Here is a 25,568-nt window from a genome sequence, read left to right on the forward strand (position 1 = left end):
AATGGCATTTTAGCCCCTTAATATGATCCATGTTAGACCCAGCTAAAAGCATATCATCAACATATAAACATAAAATAATGTAGCTATCATCATCCAACCTCTAAAAATAAACACAGTAATCTGAATGACACCTATTATATCCATGCTCATGCATAAAACTGTCAAATTTCAGATACCATTGCCGAGGTGCTTGCTTCAAGCCATATAAACTTTTCTTCAATTTCAACACTAAGTTCTCCTTACCTTTGACCTCAAAACCCTGTGGCTAAGCCATATATATTTCTTCATCCAAATCACCATGAAGAAAGGTTGTTTTAACATCCAACTACTCTAAATGAAAATCTTCACTAGCCACAAGACTTAAAACAGTACGAATAGAAGTCATTTTAACAACAGGAGAAAACATCTCATCAAAATCAATTCCCTTTTTCTGTGCAAATCCTTTTACAATTAACCTGGCCTTAAATATTTTTTGACCTCCTTCCTCTTCTTTCAATCTGTAAACCCACTTATTCTGTAAAGCCTTTTTACCTACAGGCAACTTGCATAGATCCCATGTCTTATTCTTTAGCAAAGAGCCCATTTCATCTTTCATTGCAGACTCCCACTGAATCTTAGTATTCACCTGCACAGCTTCATCATAACTTTCAGGTTCACCAGCATCAGTAAGTAAAATAGAATACAAAGAGGGAGAAAATCTTTGTGGAGGTCTAATTTTCCTTGTTGACCATCTAACATTCACCGGTGTGTGTGGTATTTGTTTTTGCAATTGTTGCACATCATGAGGAATGGCTAGAACATCAGCTTTTGGAGTATCATCCAGCACTACATAATCATCTTCTTTCTTCTCATGTTGCTGCAATAGATCTTTGTACAACACTTTCTCATTGAATATGACATCCTGACTTCTAAAAATTTTAAGATTTTCAAAATCCCAAAGTCTATAACCAAATTCATTAATTTCATATCCAACAAAGACACATTTCTTTGATTTAGCTTCTAGCTTGGTTCTATTTTCAGAGTCTATATGAGCAAAAGCTTCACAACCGAAGGTCTTGAGAAAAGAATAACTCACCTTCTTACCAGTCCATGCTTCCTCTGGAATACCATAGCCCAAAGGAGTAGAGGGACCTCTATTAATCAAATATACTGTAGTATTGATAGCCTATGCCCACATGTGTAAGGGCAACCCAGCATGCAACCTCATGCTCCGTGCGCGCTCCATTATAGTCATGTTCATGCGTTCAACCAATCCATTTTCCTACGGAGTCCTTAGAATAGTTTTTTGTCTATGAATATCATTAGTGGAGCAATAATCTTCAGTTTCATGACTGCAATACTCACCACCATTATCAGATCTGAGACATTTTAATTTCTTACCAGTCTCATTTTCAACCAAGCATTTCCACTTCTTAAAAGTTTGAAATACATCAAATTTCTGTCTAAGGAAATAAACCCACACTTTTCTAGTTGCGTCATCAATAAATGTAACATAATAATGAGAGCCACCAAGGGAAGATACCTGAGCTGGTCCCCATACATCTGTATGCACAAGCTCTAATTTCTCCTTTTTGTTTTCCTTCCCAGCCTTTACAATACTCACTCTCTTTTGTTTTCCATACACACAACTTTCACAAAAATCCATATTAACACATTTCAGACCTGGTAAAACTTTCTTTGAGTGAAGTACTTTCATACCTTTCTGACTCATGTTCTCAAGCCTATTGTGCCACAGTGTTGTATCAAAATTTATAACAACTGTTTGTTCTCCCTGCTCAACTGTAGCAATTGTTCCTGAACATTCATTTTTCTCTGAAACAATCAAAGTAGAAGGAACAATATGACCTGTACAAAGATATAAGGTGCCTACTTTCACACCTTTTGCTACTACAAGGGTGTTGGAAATATTCAGGACTAACAAGGTTACTGAGAGGGGAGGGGTGAATCAGTAAACTTTAAATAATTTAAACCAATTCAGCATAATAACAAATTCACCATTCATTCATCTACTTTACTGTATGCATGAAAAGATTAACACATTGATTTGATGACCCAGAAACCTTTCAATTTGAAAGTAAAACTGGGGTGGGGATGATACCCACAAAACTTCAATACTGCAGTATAAAGTTGGCCGGTTAAGGCTTACAATGATCACTTCTGGTGATATGCCCTGTTAGGAGCAAGTAGGACTGCTAGATCCACCTTGTTAGAGGATTTACAAACATACAATGAAGTATGCACTTTGTTAGGAGATTTGCAAAATACTTTTAAGTCTACCCTATTAAAGGATTTACAAACTGATTCACCTGTTAAGATGAAGCAGTGGATCTACTTGCAATTGGTTTGCTGATTAGATCTTATGTACTGATCACTTGATGTGATGGATATATCTTTGTTGCTCCTTGATAACCTTGCTTAATACTCTACTGCTGATTCTCTTTCAATTCACTCAATTACATTCTTACTTCACTATATTGCAAATGGCACAATACATTACATATATACCATTCCAATATTTACAGAAACAAGGTCGACTGAACACAAGTGGACAAAACATTACTGAGTTGACTAGATAGTAAAAAAACTCAGGTTCCTCAAACTCACTCAATGACCTTCTGACACTCGGCATCCACTGCAATACACTGCATCATCATGTACTCGGTAAGAGCAGGGGCTCGGTCCATACTAATCACTCTGAGTAGCTTGGAACTTGGTAACCACTGGTGACTCGGTAAACATTGTGTCACTCGGTAGAAACTAACTCCTTCAATTCACTTGGTAAGCACTGAATACTTATTTTACCTTTTTGTCTTGGTAATCACTGAAACCTTCATTTACCTTCCTGACTCGGTAAACACTAGATCCTTCATTTACCTTCCTGACTCGGTAAATACTAAATCCTTCGTTTACCTTCCTGACTCGGTAAACACTAAATCCTTCATTTACCTTTCTGACTCGGTAAACACTACATCCTTCATTTACCTTCCTGACTCAGTAAACACTAAATCCTTTGTTTACCTTTTTGACTCGGTAAACACTACTGAACATACTTGGTAACCAACGATTGCTCGGTATGAACTATAAATTGAGTGATGAACTCGGTAAGCATTCAGAATCGAATAAGTGTTGTAACTAATAAAAAATTTATCCAACAATCTCCCCCTTTGGCATTAGTGACAAAAACACTTATGAGCCAAAATTTATATACAAGATCTGACAAAATTGACTTGATTCTGCTGTGCTGAATATACATGGGCTACCTTACATATAACTCCCCCATACATTATACACAAGGTTTTACATGAGTTATATGTCTTTATTCATATTATCACCACTATTACTATTTCTTTATTACTTTATTACCTTCTCCCCTTTTGTGTTTGATTCTCCTCTATATATTACTTTCTCCCCCTTTTTGATAATAATGCCAAAGAATAAAGAATGTATTTACATGGAGACACCAAAATGTGTGATAAACTCAGAATGTACCTGAAGAATTAGTTGCAGAGTATTATCCCAATTGTCTTGTAGGATTTTACATGTGGAGAGAGCTACTTGAACTTCTGCAGAAAGTTCAATCATATGTCTGCAACAAAGAAGTTATTGTCATGGATCAATGTTTTTTAATATTCAATGTGTTTCTGCATTGTGTTCATGATGGGAAGGATCATGTTCTGGATTTCCAGCAGTGTAGACCTTATCCTTCCTTCCTCTTTGAGTAGCTCTGCCTGCTTCTCTGCCAAAAATTTGATCCTGAGGTGATGAGATGAGCTTGTGCTGGGGTCAAGCTTCAGTGATTGGGCACTTATCTTCAGATCCTTATCTATCTTATTTAACTTTTCTTTTATTTCCTTTGTATTCTCGGTAACATCACAAAGTTTTGCAAAAAGTGAGGTTGTGTTATTAAAAGAATTTTCAATGTTAGACAAAATTGAGGTTAATTCAACCTGTTTTATTGCTAAGTGCTGCGCAATGTGTCCAAGCACCTTATTTTCAAATTTCTTTTCTACTTTCTCCATTAACTTTTCTTGTCTTGAGATATCCTCATTAAATTTATTCACCGCTTCTTCTAGTTGCAACAAAATGTGTTGAGATGAATCTAGATCAACACTTATAGCCTCAGTTATTATGTTTTTAGCACTCTCAATTATGTTGAATTCTCTGTCCCTTTCATTCCTTAGTTGCATTTGCTGTGCCTTTTGCTCTAGACACTGACTAACCAATCTTAGTTCATTAACTGTAACAATTTCTAGATTTATCTTTGGAATGAAAATTTCTTTATCCAAATCTATATCACCATCTAATACTTTTCCTGTAAGCAGCAGTTTCAATGGTGTCTTTGGTTTATCTGCAGTACTTACCTCTTTTCCTTTTGAAGTAGATACAATGGTTGATGATGCAGGACTAGCAGTCAAGACTGGAATGGGACCAACTAAAGGTAAACTAAGAGAAGTGTTGGCTGTATCAAAACTTAATATACTTCCCAAAAATGATGTACATACTAGTGTATTTACAATTGGAGAACTGACTGGAGCAAAAATTGGGGCCAATGTGGCTGAGGAAGACAAAATTGATAAGAATCTTGGAAGACTTACTGTACAAGTTGTAGGTGGAAGAGATATACTCGGTAAACTAACTGCTGTAGTGGATGACTCAGTGGCTGATGATGTGCTTTGAAGCTCGGTAACTGAAGAAGTGACTGCCAGCTCGGTAGATGAAGTGCTTGGCACTTCCATTGCAAAAACCTGGAGCTAAGAGGAGACTGGAGGAAATTGAGCAATGGATGTCTCTGTTGTGCTCACAATCTTGCCTATCTCCATAGTATATTTTACAGTCTCTGGTGGAGAGTGAGGAAGGGAGGCAATGACAGCTGCTGCAATTTTGACTGCATCATCCTCTTCCTTAACATTTTCTTCCTCCTTTTCTTCTTCTTCCTCCTGTTCCATTACCTGTTCAAGGTCTTCATCAGTTACTTCCATGGAAATGGTGTTGCCACCATCCATATCCTCTTCATCATCACCATTTTCATCATCATCCTTGATCTCTATGGGTTCCTCAATTGTCTTATGCAGTTTATATACATCACTCCAGACATCAGTTCCATTTTTAACAACTGGTTCAATGCTTTTTAGCAATATGAGACATGTATTAAATCTCATATGATCCTTCAATGCCCTTTTGATTTCTGCATCTGTTAGGCTGGGGACCAGTTCTCTTAATCTTTGCTCAAAAATGTCTTTAACTGTTTTCTCGGTATCTCACCTTTATTTTATCAAACAGTTCAGCAGGAATTTGGGAAACAAATTGGTCTGGGGAGAATTTCCAGGTTCCCAACTTCTCCATTATCAGATCTTCAATTTTTTTTTGCTCAGTAGGAGTTCTAGTTTAATATTTCAATGCCTTGAAATTGTTGATTCCTGCACCAATCCTTAGTTGTTTCATCCTTTCTTCGAATGTTAGAGGAGGTTTGTTGAACACAACTTCTTTCTTGCCTCTCCTAGTTCTCCTTGTTAACGTCGCCTGAGGTTTGGTAATGATTACCTTACCCTTTTTCTTTGTTGGCTCTGCTTCCTTTTCTGGCTTCTCTTCTTCTTCTTCTTTTTCTTCATCCTCACCGTCGCCCTCGGTAAGCATAAGAGGTCCAGTATTGGCTTTCAGCTTTTCTATCTTTCTCTTGCCTTTAGAGATTGCTTGAGGAAACTTGATTTCAAGCTCTATTCTAACCTTTGCCTCTTCATAGGTTCCAAATGCAGGCAACTTGGGATCCACTGGTTCATTTACCAGTGCCTCAATGATATCTCTGGTATCATCAATATTTAGCTCATAAGGCAATGGTTTTACCCATGCTACTCGGGGTTTGACTACCTAGATGTAGACTCTGTCACAGTCAACCATGAAACAGACATCATCCTTATAATCTTCAACAAGTTTCGAAGGTATCCTGAACCTGTTGTTCATCCTTCCCTTGAAATCTTCAAAATAGTTATCCGTTACCTTGTCAAAATTGATACCCATTTCTGCTATGAACTCGTTTATTTGATACAAAAATGGAGTATCTTTCCTCCATACAACTGCACCTTTAGATGGAAAGAATTTCTATACATAGAAAAATAAAAAAACTAGCAAAGAACCAAATTTAAAAGGGTTTGTCTTTGCAGTCCTTATGCTATCCATGTTTTTATTCAATTGTTTTAATAGCACATCAGCTAGGTCAAATTCCATGTTTTTCTTCACAATCTTATATGCCAAATCTACAGCCTCACAGGGTACACTATTCAGCCTGTTGGAACTATACAGTTTGTATGCAATAACACAAATACCAAATTTTAGTTCTATATCTGAAACATTGTTAAGCTTTAAACCTCTGCCATCCCATACAACTTGGGTTAATTTCTAAATTTCATCTCGACCTAGGGTTTTGGTGGTTTTGGCTTTGGTCAACATTGGTAAACCCGTGATCTTGTGGATCATCTTCTTCGTTATGAGGATGGGTTGCTCTAACCACAATTGTCCATTATGCACACGGCTTAAGATATACCTTACCCATTTCACTTGGAAACTCCTTGGCAGATGCGGGATATGGGTTAAACCTTTGGTTTCCAAATGTTTAAACTCGGATTTTAGGGTTCCATCCACGCATAACTTGGCTAGGGTACTATCCATATCTAGTGTCCCTATTTCTTGCATAGTACACTTGAAATGAGTACGAATATCATTGATAAGAAGTACCTTTGGAGGGATCTGCGATTGAGCTCCATGCGGGTCGAGTGATTCAGCGATGGTAGGAATGATTTTGAAGTTGGGCGCCTTCCATTCGACTCCCTTCACAAGCATTTCAGAACCTTTCTTTGCCTTGTTGCCATTGGTGCTTGTGGATGCCATTGCTACTTGGTGAGAGAACGATTTCATAACACAGATTCTTCGCTGGAAAATCACTTCAAATCACTTGAACTCGCTTGGATGCACTTGAAAATATATATTTGCTCTGTGAACTCTAAATTCGTAGTGAAAAATGAGATCAAATTTTGCCTTTTTGATCGAAATTCTATCATTAATGCTCGGGTACAAAGGTAGCTGAGAATTAGGGTTTTACAAATAGTCACTGACTTACTCAGTAAACCTTGCAACTCGGTGAACACACAAAACCTTTCTTATTTTCTCGACCAAGCTCGGTAAAGTCTGAAAACCAACCTTACTCGGTAGATGCAACACTGTGAATTATGACTTGTATCTGCAATACTAATTTATCATTTCCACTCCTTCTTTCTGGAATTGCTTAGGATATGGCTTGAAGGTGCAGTCCCTTATCCTTCTTGATAAGTCTAATTAGGAATGGTGGAGTCACCCACTTCTAGAGTGACATTTCCATCATTTGAATTTTCTTGCTCGGTAGACTTCGGAATCCACTGTTGTTTCATTTGCTTTCGAATATTATCAGCTCTAGTTTTCTTTTCATCTTCAACCTTTCCTATATTCATGCAATTCTTGGCTATATGACCAAGTTCAGTACAAGTATAGCATCTTATGGTTGTATCTTTCTTCCTTAGGTGATGCCTTCTACAGTTTGTTCCTATGTGTCCATACTCTCCACAATAGTGACATCTGCACCAAGTATTGTAATCCCAACCAAATATTGCTTTGACAATTTGTTCTACTGGATTGAATGATTTTGATCTACATTCAGATGTCTTGTGTCCTTGTTTCTTGCATTTGTGACATTCACCTTCAAACTTTGGTTTCTCCTTGCATTCATTGGCTTTGTGACCATGCTGATTGCAATTGAAACATTTTCCATTGAATTTACCTTTACCATTACTCCAACATTTTTTAGATGTATGACCTATCTTGCCACAATGATTACAAGTGGGTCTTTGATTCCTTTGGGTACCTTGTTCAGAAGATTCACCTTCTTCCTTGTATCCAAGACCAGCTTTACCTTTTTGCTTATAAAAATTTTGCTCATTTTGCTGATTCAATTGATTCATGTCTGCTTGAGATTTCATCATCCTTTCATTGACTTGTTTTTCAACATTTAGATCATTTTCCAAACTTTAATTGATTTTCCTTTCAGATCTTAGGTCTCTTCTTAGACTTTCATTGATTTGTCTTTCAATATTCAATTCATTTCTCATTCTTTCACTTCGTGCTTTGAGAATCCTGATTTCTTCATTTGCATTGGATAGTTGATCTACTAGATCTTCATGTTCAAGGGATTGATTTTGAGTTTCATTGTCCCTTCTTTCTATTTCTTCTTGCATCATGTTTCTTTGCTCCATAATTTCACAAAATCTTATTGATTGAGTTTCCTGTTCCAATCTTAGCATCCTTACTTCTTCTTGCAAAGATCCATTCTTTTGTAGAAGTTCTTTGATTGCCTTGTCTACCTCATTAGCTTTATTTGAACTACTTGATGGGATGAGATCTTCGATTTTTGTTTCAATATACTTATGATCATTCATTTCTTTTGCAAGAACTTTCCTTCTTTTTAGGTATAGAGAAAGATGCTCTTTTGCTTTTTTGAGTTGTATCATGGCCATTTCCAAATCTAGCTTCTCATTCTCAATAGTTTTGTCAAGTCTAAATATCTCCATTGTCCTTGATCTTTGCTCAAGTTGTTTAAACTTTATCCTGAGAACCACAATGCTCTGATACCAATTGTTGGAAATATTCACGACTAACAAGGTTACTGAGAGGGGAGGGGTGAATCAGTATACTTTAAACAATTTAAACCAATTCAACATAATAACAAATTCACCATTCATTCATCTACTTTACTGTATGCATGAAAAGATTAACACACTGATTTGATGACCCAGAAACCTTTCAATTTGAAAATAAAATTGGGGTGGGGATGATACCCACAAAACTTCAATACTGCAGTATAAAGTTGGCCGGTTAATGCTTACAATGATCACTTCTGGTGATCTGCCCTGTTAGGAGCAAGTAGCACTACTAGATCCACCTTGTTAGAGGATTTACAAACATACAATGAAGTATGCACTTTGTTAGGAGATTTACAAAAGACTTTTAAGTCTACCCTATTAAAGAATTTACAAACTGATTCGCCTGTTAAGATGAAGCAGTGGATCTACTTGCAACTGATTTGCTGATTAGATCTTATGTACTGATCACTTGATGTGATGGATATATCTTTGCTGCTCCTTGATAACCTTGTTGAATACTCTACTGCTGATTCTCTTTCAATTCTCTCAATTACATTCTTACTTCACTATATTGCAAATGGCACAATACATTACATATATACCATTCCAATATTTACAGCAACAAGGTCGGTTGAACACAAGTGGACAAAACATTACTGAGTCGGCTAGATAGTAAAAAAACTCAGGTTCCTCAAACTCACTCGGTGACCTTCTGACACTCGGCATCCACTGCAATACACTGCATCGTCATGTACTCAGTAAGAGCAGGGGCTCGGTCCATACTAATCACTCTGAGTAGCTTGGAACTTGGTAACCATTGGTGACTCGGTAAACATTGTGTCACTCGGTAGAAACTAACTCCTTCGATTCACTTGGTAAGCACTGAATACTTCTTTTACCTTTCTATCTTGGTAATCACTAAAACCTTCATTTACCTTCCTCACTCGGTAAACACTAGATCCTTCGTTTGTTGGAGTTGAGGAAAGCCAACTCCGAAGACGCCAAGATCACCTGCATGCGAACCTGTCAAAGAGAAGCCATAGAAGGGGAGGAGCATGGAGCACGGGAAAAACCCTAAACGGACATGAGAGCCATCATAAATGAAAACACAATGAGAAATGTATTTACAATAAGAAAATGGCTTCACAACGTGAAAATACAATGAGGAGAGCTCGAATATAAAGAGCTCATGGAAGCTTGTAGAACAAGCTGGAAGATAAGTGTGACAACTAGAAGGGAACAAACTCCCGTGTTGTCACCAACTAACCACTACATGCATTAAATATAAAATATTAAATAAATGCATGACCTAAGTAAACTTAAGCAATAGAATAAATAATTAAATATTAATTATTTACTCTAACACCCCCCCTTAAGTGCAACTTAGGGAAATGCCTTAAGCTCACAAAGCTAAGATGAATGCATAATGGGTCCCGGCAAAGAGGCCATTTTAGGTACCCAAGTACAATGCAAGAAAAATGAAACCTCTGTAAGCAGGGAAAGAGAGAAAACCACATGGGAAAAACCCTCCCCCAAAAAGAGGTAAGAACCCAGTGAAGAGCTGAAGAAGTCTCCAACTAGGGAAGATGTCCCCTAAAACAGGAACAAAGAGTGATCATGAAGAAGCAGCATCACTGAAGCATGAAGAAGTCGCAAATCTGTCAAACTGCTGATCTGAAGAAACCTCCATGGAAGAAGAAGGCATGAGCCGAGCATGTCTATATGGTAGATGATCCATCTCACCGAAATGCATAGGTAGCCAGCCACTGCAATCGCCTTGTATATAGGATCAACCACTAAATACATAGTTCACACTATCGAACCATCGAACCATGGATGCATTAGAACACAGCATAACCCCCCTTAATGCAGACAGGGTGTGATGATAGGCAACTAAGAAGGTGAGCCAAAATCTCCTGCAAAAGAACCAAGAACAAGGAGAAAGGAAAAGAAGTACAGACACCGATAAAGACACGGTCTAATTGACTCTGCATGGGCTAATGTCGTGGAAGGGACACTCACTTGACAAAGGGAGAATGCCTAAAATAGCAAACAAATAATCCCCCCCATGGTGCTTTATGAAAATAGTGCAAGTACACCTGACTCAAAACAACGTTCATGACTCCCAGAATGCAAAAGTGACAATTTATCTCAGTGCAAAAATAGAAAAGTTCTTCAAAAGGATAGCTACAATGATCAGAACTGAAAAAGAGCTGAACCGAAAGAAAGTACAGCCGAAAAGAAAGCAAACCATGCCAGGAAAATGATCCTCGGGCCTAAAACACTCAAAATATCTACCATAGAGCAAAAATGCCAAAACTATGATAGAAAGAGAAGTGGCCAAAAACGAAGAAAAAGGACTACTTTTCTGAAAAGAACACAGAACCAGCTTTCCAGAAATATAAAGTTTTCAAAAAATAGGCATGGGACGCAAAAGATATGCATGCCGGAGTCAAAAACAGGACTTCGAACTTCAACAGAAAAAATGAGCAATAAAAAAGCATCAAAACCTAAAAATACTTGCACCAAAATCTTCGTCTCGGAACCAGCTTTTTGGCGCTTCTTTCGGATCGGAAAAATACCTCCGTATGCAAGAGTTATGGCCAAAAAACCACAAGTAGGTCCAAAAGAGAACTTGAAGGAGAGGTGCATGCAAGGGCTGATGCAGCGCTGACGTCAGCAAGTCAGCCGATTAAATTTGACGGTTTGGTGGCCGTTGCAGCAAAAAAGAGTGCCACGTGGCAGTGCTGACGTGGCAGGGGTGACGTGGCGGGTCCACGTGGCGGGTCCACGTGGCAAGGTGCCACGTGGCGCCCAAGCCACGTGTCACCCCCGCAGTGGTTGACTCTGCTTGCTGTGTCAGCGGACCCTGCAGATGTGGCGCAGAGCGGACGGAGGCGGCCGCAGGGGCGACGGAACCGGCAGAGGTGGCCGCAGGGGCGGCGGAGGCAGAGGAGCCGCCGGCGGAGGGCGACAGACGGGCGGCGGCCGGGAGGAGGCTGGGGAGCGGGCGGCGCACGAGTGGTGAGGTGGCGGCCCTGCGGTGGTGTGGCGGCGGCGCCCGAAATAAAAAATTTTTTTAAAAAAAATCCATGCTGCGTCCGTACGACCGTACGGCAGACTACTAGAGGCCTCAAAAAATTGCCAAAAATGCCCTGTCTCCAAAAATGACAAGTTTTATATGAATCCTGACTGCAAATGGCCTTCCGGATCCAATGGTGATGTCCGTTTGGGCCCAAAGTGCTCCGTAAAATCATTGATCCCTTGATTTGAAGAAAAATTGCATAAACAAACTAGGGTTTGTGACTTCAAATCACGGCTTCAAAATTTTTTCAACAAAGCTGCAGCAGGAAGGCTCGGATACCATGTTGGAGTTGAGAAAAGCCAACTCCGAAGACGCCAAGATCACCTGCATGCGAACCTGTCAAAGAGAAGCCATAGAAGGGGAGGAGCATGGAGCACGGGCAAAACCCTAAACGGACATGAGAGCCATCATAAATGCAAACACAATGAGAAATGTATTTACAATAAGAAAATGGCTTCACAACGTGAAAATACAATGAGGAGAGCTCATGGAAGCTTGTAGAACAAGCTGGAAGATAAGTGTGACAACTAGAAGGGAACAAACTCCCGTGTTGTCACCAACTAACCACTACATGCATTAAATATAAAATATATAATAAATGCATGACCTAAGTAAACTTAAGCAATAGAATAAATAATTAAATATTAATTATTTACTCTAACATCATTTACCTTCCTGACTCGGTAAATACTAAATCCTTCGTTTATCTTCCTAACTCAGTAAACACTAAATCCTTTATTTACCTTTTTGACTCGGTAAACACTACATCCTTCGTTTACCTTCCTGACTCGGTAAACACTAAATCCTTTGTTTACCTTTCTGACTCGGTAAACACTACTGAACATACTTGGTAACCAACGAATGCTCGGTATGAACTGTAAACTGAGTGATGAACTCGGTAAGCATTTAAAATCGAATAAGTGTTGTAACTAATGACAAATTTATTCCAACAAAGGGAACCTTTTGAAACCTTCCAATTTTTATCATTAAAAGTAACTACATGACCCTCATCACCGAGTTGCCCAGCTGAAATTAAATTCCTACTTAGCCTTGGAACATGTCTTACCTCATGTAGTATCCAATGATTCCCATTCTACAACTTAATCTTAATTTTTCCTTCTCCAACAATCTGACAGGGTTCATTATCCCCCAAATAAACAAGCCCAAAATCCCCTTGGACATAATCAATGAAATAACCTCTATGAGTTGTAGCATGAAATGAAGCACCAGAATCTAAAACCCATGAATCATCAACACTTTCTAAAGATAGAAGCAAAGCATCCTCTTCGTATTTGTTACTTACCACATTTGCCTCCTTGTCTCCATTTGATTTATCTCCTTCATTTTTCTTTCGATTCCAGCAATCTTTCTTTTTGTTCCCTGGTTTCCCATAGTATCAGCAATCGTTCGGTCCTCTTGATTGAGACCTCTTCCCTTTTGACTTTTCTCTTGATTTCCCACAATTTCCAGAGTTACTTCCTCTCTCAATCATTCTGCCCCTACTTTGTGCATTCAAAGCACTTCCTGATGTAGATCCACCTGAGGATTTCTTGCGAGTTTCCTCACTCAAAACAACATTGATCACATCATCATATTTTAGGGTACTAGATCTAGGAACAGAATTACTCATAGCCATTACCAAGCCATTCCAGCTTTCAGGCAAAGAACACAAAATCAAGAGAGCCCTAATTTCTTCATCAAAATTGATACCCACAGAAGATAACTGACTAGTAATTGTATTAAACTCATTTAAATGATCTGCAACAGATCCACCTTCTACCATTTTTATATTAAATAAACGCTTCATGAGAAATACCTTGTTTGAAGCAGAGGGCTTTTCATACAATATCACTAGGGTTTTCATCAACTCTTCTATCATCTTTGCTTCTGTAATATTAAATGCCACTGATGGTGCTAGGTATAACTGAATGCTTCCAAGTGCCTTTCTATCCAAAAGATCCCATTCAGCATCTGACATAGTTCCCTGATTCTTGGCTTTTCCTTCCAATGGCTTTCATAAATCCTTCTGATACATATAGTCTTCCATTTGCATCTTCCATAACTGGAAGTTCTGCCCATTAAACCTATCAACCCTCAACTTACCCTCATCTGCCATTGCTCTCACTCAACCGTGAGACTCCCACTCAACCGTGAAACTTTCCTGCAGAGGATAACTGAAAAACAACTAGGCTCTGATACCACTTGTTAGGATAAACCACAGACAGAAATAAAAACTACATGCAAATATAACCAATAATAGAAAAATAATAGATCACACAGAATTGAACACAAGGCACCAAGATTTAATGTGGTTCACCCAATCCCCTAGGCTACGTCCACCAAACAGCAAGTTTGATCTTATTGCAATCCAGTGATTACAACCTAATTACAATCTGTAATCCCTTACAACTCAATACCACTGCAAGAAGCAATTTTGCATCACAACATAATGAAAATACCTAACCCTAAACCCTTTTATACAAGTATTTTAGTAGTTTTAGGATTACAACATGTCGGCCATATGTTGGCTACAACGTTGGTTAATTATGAAGTATGTATAGTACTTTCTTGATCAGTCACATAATCTAACATCCCTTTCATCTCTTTGAGTTGTGGCTAAGGTAAAGCTGGTTGATCCAACACCTAGATGTGTAGCTTCTACACTAGTAGTTTCCTCAACTCTTTTCACAATTAGGCTGCCTATCAAACTAGCATCATCAGATTGGGAAGAGCCAGTCCTAGATCCTTTACTCATTGACCAAATGACCAATGCAACATGGTCCACACTAAATTTAGCACCTTTAAAATTTCTTTCTTCCCTTGTTCCTCTACAATCATTTTATCTGTAATAGAATTAAGAACCATAGCATCTGCAAAATCCCAATTCGGTAGCAATAATACCTTGGATGCCTTTATTATTTGCTTCCTTCTTTAGGGGTCAAGCTCTTGAATTCTTGCATCATCTCTTCTTTAACTTGGTTTTGTACATTTCCCTCTTCCATCTCTAGATGCTTTGTTTTCAATTTGTTGCATCTTTCCTCAAACATTCCAATGTTTGTTCTCCAAGAAAATTGGTAAAAGGCTCTGGATTTGATAAAATCATCATCAGAGATGAATTCATGGCAAGCTTGTTCCATCATAGGGTCCAATTCCCTTCCTTTGTAATCTACCACAGTTAACTCAAGGCTTGGCACTAGAAGTTCCTGAGGATTTCCCTCTTCTAATTCTGCTTGAGTAATGAACACTCCCCCTTGGGATCCCAACTACTCCACCTACTATCTAGTGAGTTGTTCATCTCCTATTTGTAATGGGGATTGAGAGGGTGAATATTCCTCAATTTGAGGTGTTTGTTCCTTTTCTATTTTCTACCTCTTGGACGAGGGCTCATTAGGTCTTTCCTCAAGAACAACACTGGTTGATCCCATTATCTATTTTCCTTTATCTACAATGGCCCTTTTATTTTGGATCACACTATAGCTAGGTCTCTTTTGAACAATCAACTACCTTGATCCTACCATAGGAGTAAAAGATAATCTCCTCATGACCTCTTTGGCTTTTTTGGGAAAAGAATTGATAAAGAATAGTTTATTTTCATTGATGACCTCCATAATTTCAGGAAAAGTGGTCATTAGTTTATTTAACCTGTCTGCCTCTATTTTTGCATCAACTAGAGGCTTGTAATTATTATCAAAATAATGAATGAATTCCAAACTCTAGAATAAACTCTCCATTTTTCTTTCTTGATTTCTTTCTATTGCAAGGAGAACTCATTCCTTATTATGTCTTCAAGAAAATAGGGTTCATGATATTTAGCACCAACGTTAGCCCTTCATCTAAACACATCAAAAAATCCCTCAGTATCACAAAAATGGGGATGAGACATAGTCATCTTGTACTGGTCTAGATATTTATACAAGAATAATCAACCACCCTTTGTGATTATGAAATGGTGGGCCATATTACAAGTGGGGAAAATTGAACCTCTATTTCTTCTAACCAATTGTGTTTCCTCCTATCTACCATAGCATCTCAACTATCCCTACCTTCAAAAGCACCTAGTAGGGCAATACATGAGGAGTCCCTTGAAAACAATATACCCTAAAAACTATAAAAATAGGGTAAGGTATGATATCAACCCAATTGTAAGACACTTTCAAATCAGAAGGATTGTCCATAGGCCTAATAAAATCCATTAGCACCTTGGAGATTCTAGGATTGTCCCTTAATATGAGGCATCTTAATCTAGAGGCAAAATACCTATCAAACCTAACAAAACTAGCCTCCTTTGCATCCCTAGTCATGTCTACACTCCACAACTAGACTGGTAGAGCCTCTTCGTATCTTCAGTTCAAGACTGTCTCCTTTTCAAAATATGTAACCCCTTTATATAGGAACATGACCCCTTTAAATAGGAACATGTGCATTAACAGTGAATAATGGCCAAAAATTTTTTCCACCTTCCTCTTTGCAATTCCAACTAATCCTAAGTGGATCTCTTCTACTATATAAGATGCAAAATCAAAAATAATATTGACACCAAAAGAAGAGATTTGAATCAACATATACATAAATTTTATTGGCACAAAATTTTGCTCATCCTCACCAAAAACCCTACACAGAGTCATATATATTTCTATGGCACTAGAAGTGAAAATTTCCTTTTTAAAGGGCTCTTTAGTAGATGTTGTGACCAATGGAAAATTTCCAATTGAGTGCAAGTGTGCCCTCAATGCACTCTGCCTGATCTTATCCCTCTTAGATAAGTATTCTTTCTTTAGTCCTACCAAGTCAATGGTTATATGATAATCTAAAAATGGTTCTAAACCAAAAACTTCTCAAATTTCTTCAGCATTTATTCTTACCGAGCATTCCCCATCTATTCTTCTTACTATCCTAGCTGTTGGGTCATAATTTTGGGCAATGACCATGAGTAGGTTAGAATCTATAAAAGCACCAGGGACCACTAATTTTCCCAAATCAAAATTCCAAATGTTTCCATGGGGAGAAAATTATTTTCTTTCTAAAAACAACTTCTTAAAAAGATGGACCCTTGTTTTAGTAGTAGTAGCATCCCTAATCCAATTCCCTTTATCATATAGGCCATCCGCAATCCTGAGCCTAGGGTTCACATAAATTAATTTTTTCATCTAGGCGGACTCATTTGTAGACTCAGGCAATAGTTCAAGAAATTCATCATGTATATTTCTACTCGCATAATCTACCTTTCTTGAGAAAACTTTCTTTGGAGGCATGTTTACTAGTGACGCAAAATACCAGAATTATTTACTGTCTAATGGGTTTAGATACTTAGTTGTTTGTTACTCTTTCACTGCAATTCTACAACATACTATGGATACTAGAAATTCTTTCACACTTTAATCACACAAGGAACAATTCTTCAATGGCTCTTAGCTCTCTGAAATTCTGAAATTCATTTACATAGAGAAAAATGGAAAAATCTTACAATATATCTCTGGTTCTAGTTCACACATCACCTTCTAATTTTGAAAACACACCATTGATTCAAAAAAAATCTAATGATCTAGGAATAAAATCGTGAATGACTCACTTTTAATTTGCCAGGTTGGTAGTCAACCCAATCAAATTTCTCCACATAAGCTTTTCCATCCATTGTTGGCAACTTATTCTGGACCCATCGGTGCTCATGGATATGTGTCACACTCTCGCTATGTTGTTATGCATAAACATTGAGCAACTTTTGCATGCGACATAGAAACCATTGTTGATGCATCTTTGATCTGATGATGTACATTTTACGAGTGTTTTATTGCAACTGTGGTGGGTCCTTCTATTTTTCCTTTGGTTGTCATGTCGCATGCACTAAAGGTCAAGCAAGTTCCTATAGCAACATGGTGCCTACCATTGATCTAGGAGAGATCTAATGACGTCAATCAACATGAATCCTAGTGGCATGTGACATCAAACTAACTTGACATGCTAGCATGGTCATTTATAATAGTTAACCCTTTTGGCATTGCTTTTTGAAAATAGGTCCCACCATGTTTTTCCTTTTATGGGAGGTCACTATGTCACAACTCGTGAAGTTCTTATAATTTTTGGTGGCAACATAGCAACCATTATATTTTGTTGAAGAAATCTAGCATCGTAAAGTAACACATGTTCACTTAATGGTTCACTCTTTATTGCACGTGACACATCTGATGTTCCATAATGATGACAAGGCTTATTAATGATAGACAAAATTTATGGCACTATATTTACTTTTGGCCCCATCATGTTTCTCTTTTGCGGGAGGTCACCATGTCGTGACCGGTAAAAAACTTGCAATTCCCAGCGGTGATATAGTGATCACCATTGATCTTGAAAGATCTGACGATACAAACAATACACATTAAAATTATGCTTATTTGACTAGGTCTCAGTTGTAATACTTACTTGGTCACTATGTCACATGAAGTAAAATGAACGCAAGTTTTTATAGGGACAAGATGACTACCATAGATCTTAAAAAGATCTAACGATGAGGAACCTTTTGGGGAACAATGAAGCAAAAATGAAAATTCTTTTAAAAAGTCCCAAAAAATATACTTATTTCAAAAATCATTCATCCTGCTTAGTTTAAAAGGTGAAACATATGACCTAAAGGTCTAGCTTAGGGCACAAGTCTTGTTTCAATCAAGGTTTTTCCTAGGATTAACCAATTTTGATAAGACCAAACCTTAATTTGTTCATAAAAATAGTACTATTCATAGAATGACATATTTAGGAAAACATGAGGCTAAAACTATGACCAACACATCCATAATTTAAACTATTTCATGTGATCCATGATCATACCTAGGTTAATGAGATAGGTTGGTCATTTTCTAATATTTTCTAGTGTATCATTAACATAATCTTCTATTGTCTTATGCATTATGTCATGGAAGATTGTCATTATGGCCCTTTGATATGTAGTGCCAACATTCTTTAAGCCAAATGACATCACATTCTAGTAGAATGTACCCTTAGCATAGGTGAATGTTATCTTTTCTTGGTCCTCAAGAGTAATCTTGATTTGATTATACCCCAAGAAACCATCCATTAGGGAGTACATTTCATAGCACATAGTCATATCCACTTTCATATCGATGTTTGGTAGTAGAAAGTCATCCATTTAAGTCTCTAAAATTGGTGCATACTCTAATAGAATTATAATGTTTAGAGATGGGGACCATGTTAGATATCCATTTAGTGTATTCAATTTCTCTGATGAACCCCACTTGTAGGAGTTTCTCAAGTTCAACTTTCATTAACAGAGCAACATGGGGCTGCATCTTTTGAAGCTTCTATTTGACCAGTTTAACTCTTGGTGCTATAAAAAGATGGTGCATAATCAAATTGGTATCCATATTTGACATGTCTAAGTAAGTCTAGGAAAAGTTTATATTTTTCTCAATAAATTCATTAAAATGCTTCCTCTCCTCCTTAGATAAGGATTCAACCAAGTGAATGATGAACGAAACTTCCTTTATTTTGATGTTCAATGCCTGTGTACGTTTAATGAGAACATTTGATTTATCTTGAAAATAACTAGGCAAGGTACCAAGTATCTCATTTTCAAGTATCTTAAGGAGGTTTTCACCTTTAGATATATCTTTTCTTTTTACTGTTTTAGGCTCTAACAATGATACTAGGTGGGTTTTTTTTTTTTCCGTCAGAGCACTTATTTCTTTTCATTTTCCTTTTGTGGTTAAGATACTTGATATCTTCCTCAACTATGTTGGTAGTAATTTGACTATTGGAAAAGACTGTAGCTTTAATAATATCTAGATAGCAAGCTAGAGTGTAGTCATTTTGGAAGATAAGAAGATCAAATGGTTGGGATTGTTGGGACAATTTGATGAGTTTGAGGTGAATAAGGGATATGGAAGTGGAAGGTTTCAAGGAGATGAAAAAAATTCATTAGACCTATTGATAGAGGTCTATAACATCCTCTAAATAGGTACCTATCCTGATAGGAATCCTAGCGTGGTCATCTTGGTTTGCAAAAATGATGTAAAAGCTAGACTCATTCAACCAAATGCATTACTCATTAAATATATTGAGTTGTTTGTAATATCTAAGTAAAACATCATTGTCCAACTTTTTTGAGGCTACTGAAGTGGACTCCCAATCCTACTCTAATGAATCAAATATACTCCATTTTTGTTTAGGATTAATGAGATGACCATACTGATTTGTTCCACCCTAGGATCATCACTTTGAGAGTAAGGGTATGGTCAAGATAAAGATGCCTCTTCTTGATTGTTTGTAATATTCATTAAGGTTTGAGTTGATTTTGATTTTTATGGGGTCTTATTGTTAGCTTATTATTCATCCTCTCCCTAGAGAAGGGTTATCAAAGCTATGAAGTTTATTTTCTTTGAAGAGATGATCATTGGAAAGGGGTTATAGAATCCCCCTTGGTAGCTATGATTTGTTGTATGTATAATTAATAGTTTTTCATGAGATATACTCTCTATTTTGGACTCTTCTTCTTCTAAGTCCTATAGATCTTCATTAAAGATCAATCCTATGTAAGTAGTTGTCTTAAAACTAGCTATGGATAATCCACACCAGTCATGTATCTTTTTTTGTAGCCTTAAGAGGTACTTAGTGGTTCTACAAGAGTGTCTTTGTGGTCACCAATGGGTCCTTATCTAGAGTAAACCATTTTATGAAGGAATTCATAACCTTGCATATACTTCTTTGGGGTGATCTTAGTATTTTTGGTTAGTTTTTTTTGTGTCTTTAACTCTGTAAATCCATTCTCATATAGCTCTCCCTTAATTTTCCTCTAAACTAGAATTAGAAGATTGAATAAATGACCTATGTTGGATGGTCATTATAGATGTTGTTGGTCTCATAGCCTCAAAAATCTTTCCATATAAGATAGGTAAAATAGGGAGGGACATGATAGAGTCAAGTTGACAATCTCTCATTCTTATGTTTAGCAATTTCAATTTCTTTTCACACTTTGCTAGTGTGGCTCTAAAGTCTTAAGATGCTTTGTTATTGGGAATAGGTGTGTCTATCATTTGGTGAAGAGCATTACAAGAGAACATATTATCACCTGGGATAGTGACTTCATCTCTATTGTATGAAAACTTGATGTATTGGTCGTACGTAGAGGGCATTACCTAAATTTTGTGGATTCATGATATGCCTAGCAAGATGTTGTATGCTAGAGGCATGTCAAATACTTGATAGAAAAAATATCATTTAATAGGACCTACTCTTATGAGGAGTAACAAGAGACCTTTAGAAAATATTTCCTCTTCATCATATGCCTTGATTGTAATTTCCCTTCTTAGATCAATGATATGTTTAGAGATTCCAAGTTGTTGGATTAGATTATATGTACAAATGTTCAAACATGTACCTCCATCTATCATAACACACCTAACATAGTATTTTTTAATGAAAAATCCAATATGGAGAGGTATATTATGAGGATGGTTGATTGATTTGTTATCCTCTTCATAGAAGGATGGGTAATGTGGTGAAGTCAAGTGACTTACAATGGTTTGGAACTATTGAAGTTGAGAAAATATCAACCCACATCTCGAAAGGATTACTGCATGCAAACATCTATCATATGAAGAGAGGAGTGAAGCAATGGAGACTTGAATTCACATATTCAAAAGAGAGGAGACATTCTTGATGATTAAAAAGAGAAATTGCTAATGAATCAAAAAGTGTTGTTACAAAGAGATCCATCCTTATAAAAAGAGATCAAAACCCCAATAGGAATCTAACCTAGGTTGCATGATAATAATTAATAAAATGATCGATTATTATATGCCTTAATGTTAGCTTTAGCAAAATAGAGATAACAAGAAAATACCATATTACTCTAATAGGAATCAATCAGCATCAATGTCCTTAAGGACATTTACTACAAGAAGATTCTTTTCCATAATCTCTTGATGTATGAGGGATAACTCCAATAAATTGAAGATCGAGATTTATGTTGGTATGTGTAGCAATTGGTCCATAGGGTTATAGTTAGCTAGTGTAGTAGTAAATGTATATTTTGAAGATGAGGCTCCCATATTTTTGGTATTTAATTAGAAGAGATAACTCCCTTTATAGTGATCTTAGCTTGGCTATTATTCATTGTGTTTAAGCATTCAGATGTTTGTTTAGAGGAACTTACTCCCTTGATAATGACCTTAGGTGGATTTTGGGTATTTACATTCAAGTTCTCAAATTTCAATCTGTTAGATTATAGATGCATAACAAATTGATTCATCCCCTTTAAGATAGCCTTCATTGGAGGTGATTTGGATGAGCCTAAGGTGGAGGAATCCTTCTTTCCCTTGATTGTGATCGTTGATAGGCCAACACTGGGGTAAATAATAATAAAGAATTAACAATTTATGATGAAGTTCGTCTGGTCTATATGTGTCAATCCAAGAGCATAAGATTGCAAAAGGTGTCCAAGAAATATGCTATCAAGGGATGATAATTGTGAGATGGGGGATTATGAATGTAGATACAACACACAAAGAAAATTTATGAAAAACTAAATAAATCCCAGTAATAGGAACTATCACTTCCTAGCGATAGGAACAAAAAAAACATAAATAAACATGAAAACAACAATGATAACAACTATAACAATTTGCAAATCCTACAAGAACTATCACTTCCTGGGGATAGGAACAACAGAAACATAAATAAACATGAAAACAACAATGATAACAACTATAACAATTGACAAATCCAATGAAAATTAATCCAGAAGAAATAAACAAACATCATGCATGAGGAAATAATATAATACAATAATTTTCTAAATAGAAATATGTATTGAATTTATGTTTTGTTTTCTAATAAAAATATGACAAGAACTCTTAATGATCTACATATTAATACTAATAATTTCCTATGCAGGTTCAAGATCAGAAATTCACAATATGAATTACTTCAAGAAAATGAATTAAAACTTTGTAAATTATTTCATTGTCTTTCTCAATTAAAATGTTAATTAGATTGCATACGAACATATGAAACTTTAAATACACACCATACTAAAATATTGAATTACAAATTACACACACAATAATCAAATTAAAGATCACCTATAGTGAAAATAATTTCTCCACCAATTTCTTCTTTTGTTTTTAAATTTGAAGGTGGGGGTTTGGGGGCGGTAGCTACCAGTGGGGTCAAGGGGCAACGCCCCTTGCGAGGTCCTAGGGCAGCACCCAAAGTGCACTCCCTACCACAATACAAGTTAGGGTCAAAGGGTAGTGCCCCCGATGCCAAGCACATTTTGCCTCTTGTGTTCCCTTCAAATTTTGCATTTCTAAAAAAAAAATTCACCCAAAACTAATGTACTTCAACAACCTTGAAAATGCATCATTTTAACATTTTTCTTCAAAAGTGTCTTTTCTTTACCAATAGCTCACAACAAACAATGATAGTGTAAAATTGAATTAACTTATAAGATCTACTTTAAAACTCTAAAGCAATGCATCTATATGATTTAAGCAACACAAATTAAGATTAATTACTTAAGCAAGGGTAGAAATCACAAAGCTTTCATCCTAATGCATTGTTCCTAACTTAACTCATCAAACTAGCATGCCTTTGACATCTTTCCCCAGCAACGATGTCAAAATGATAGGCCAACACCAGGGTAGATAATAAGAAATATTTAATACTTTAAATGATGAAATTTAGCTTGGTCTATATGTGTCAATCCGAGAGTGTAAGCTTGAAAAAGGTGTCTAGGCAATATGCCATTAAGGAATTCTAGTTGTGAGATGAGAGATTATGAATGCAGCTATAACATGCAAAAATGAATCTGTGAAAAAATGAAATAGAACTATTGCCAGAATTTTCACTTCCTATGACAGGAGCTTGAATGAAACCTACTAAAATAATTTGGACAATAAAACCATTAGAAATAAAAAAATTCCTTTCTAGCAGCAATAACAATATTGTTAGAGTAAATAATTAATATCTAATTATTTATTCTATTGCTTAAGCTTACTTAGGTCATGCATTTATTTAATACTTTTGTATTTAATGCATGTAGTGGTTAGTTGTTGACAACTCGGGAGTTTGCTCCTTTTTTAGCATATTCCACTTTTTGTGGATATGTGCTGAGTTGTCAATCTTATCTTCTACCACCTTCCAGCTTGTTCTACAAGCTTCCATGAGCTCTTTATATTCGAGCTCTCCTCTTTGTATTTTATAACATTATCATAACAACATCACATCATTTCTTATTGTAAATACATTTCTTCTTGTGTTTGCATTATGATGGCTCTCATGTCCGTTTAGGGTTTTTGCCCTTGCTCCATGCTCTCCCCTTCTATGGCTTCTCTTTGACAGGTTTCGCATGCAGGTGATCTTGGCGTCTTCGGAGTTGGCTTTCCTCAACTCCAACAAATATAATTATTTCTATTAAATGAATAAAAAATATTATGAAACACTAGTAATCATATCATTTAACGCAAATCATATTAAAAATTGATAAGGAAACAATACTCAAATTAACTACTAATCAAAAAACACTACACTAAAATATAAAATCAAAAAACACATCAGACTTAATTACAGAAATCACCAGCATTCTGAGTAGTGGGCCCTTCCTCCTCAACCTGTTGGCAATGGAGTCAAAATGTTTCTCCCTTAAACAAATTTGATCATGCAAATTTTTTATATTATTGATCAAATTTTTTTCATACAAATGCTCTTCTCAAGTTGATATATAAAGCTTCAAGATAATAACTCTAGCTGATGGGGTATAAAATAACACAGTTTGGTCGTGGTCTATAACCAATAAACTAGAAGGAAATAACCTACATAAATATAGACCATACATTGTAGGCTGGAATTTTTACTGTTATAACAGTATAAAAATCTAAGGAAAAAGCTTGGTCCATGGGTTTCTCTTTTGATAGATAGAAATAAGTTTGTTATAACAATGGAAGGATTTAGAATGATATTGTGGTTTTTCGTATCATTCATAAATAACTGCATGGAATGGAGGGAAATCCATGAGAAAATAATATAAAATGATGCCATAAGGTCAGATGGCATTGTACCTCACATTTCCATTAACTAACAAATCTTTTGGATTGATAGTGTAGCAGTAGACCATTGGGTTTGGTTGAATTCAATAACAATGATTTATCATTGAAAATGCTTGCATATTGTCACGTCCTCCTTGAGCCATTTCATTTGGAAATATTACTAAATGGTTCTCCTCCCTTAATTTCATCATAAAATATATATATTTTCCTTACTAGTCATTGTTTCGTAGACTTGGAGAATGTTTTCTTGAAAGAGAAATCACATGATATAAATGTCATGCTTGATCTTCTTCATCATGTGACAGGAGGCATGTGGAAAAGAATACACACTTGACATGAATTAGATATTAGTAAATTCAATCAACATTATTTATACATTTTTCTATCTAAAAACTTGATTAAATATTAATTACATACATTAAACCATATGCAACATGAATTGGTAAAATGAATTGAAATAGAATGGAAATGGAGTAGGGAAGTGATAACGAAAGTGTATGAAATAGATTAAAATGTGTCATAAAATGGGTCATAATTAACTCTCATCAATCATATTAACATTTTCATTTCTAGTGTAAGTATTATCTACTTTGGCATTCATGCATTCCATTTTGGACCCTTCTTATTTGTATTAGGGCAAGGCTCTTGATAAGCCTTATGATTAGTATTGTTTTTGTGACCATCTACTTTGATATTTTCAGTATCAATTAGGTCTTAATTGTCATGTTTTAGTTTTATGCAGTCATTTGTTTTATAACCCTTGTT

The 25,568-nt window shown here is 36.3% G+C and overlaps 1 pseudogene; it reads left to right on the forward strand.

Annotated features, from left to right (window-relative positions):
• The window catches only part of LOC149536998 (uncharacterized), a 195,256-nt pseudogene extending 190,579 nt beyond the window's left edge, over positions 1 to 4,677 (forward strand).
• Positions 4,678 to 25,568: the final 20,891 nt, after the last annotated feature.

The sequence above is a fragment of the Cupressus sempervirens genome, chromosome 10 (genome assembly GCF_028749045.1).
Source record: "Cupressus sempervirens isolate cs-2001-9-10 chromosome 10, ASM2874904v1, whole genome shotgun sequence".
Lineage (NCBI taxonomy): Eukaryota > Viridiplantae > Streptophyta > Pinopsida > Cupressales > Cupressaceae > Cupressus > Cupressus sempervirens.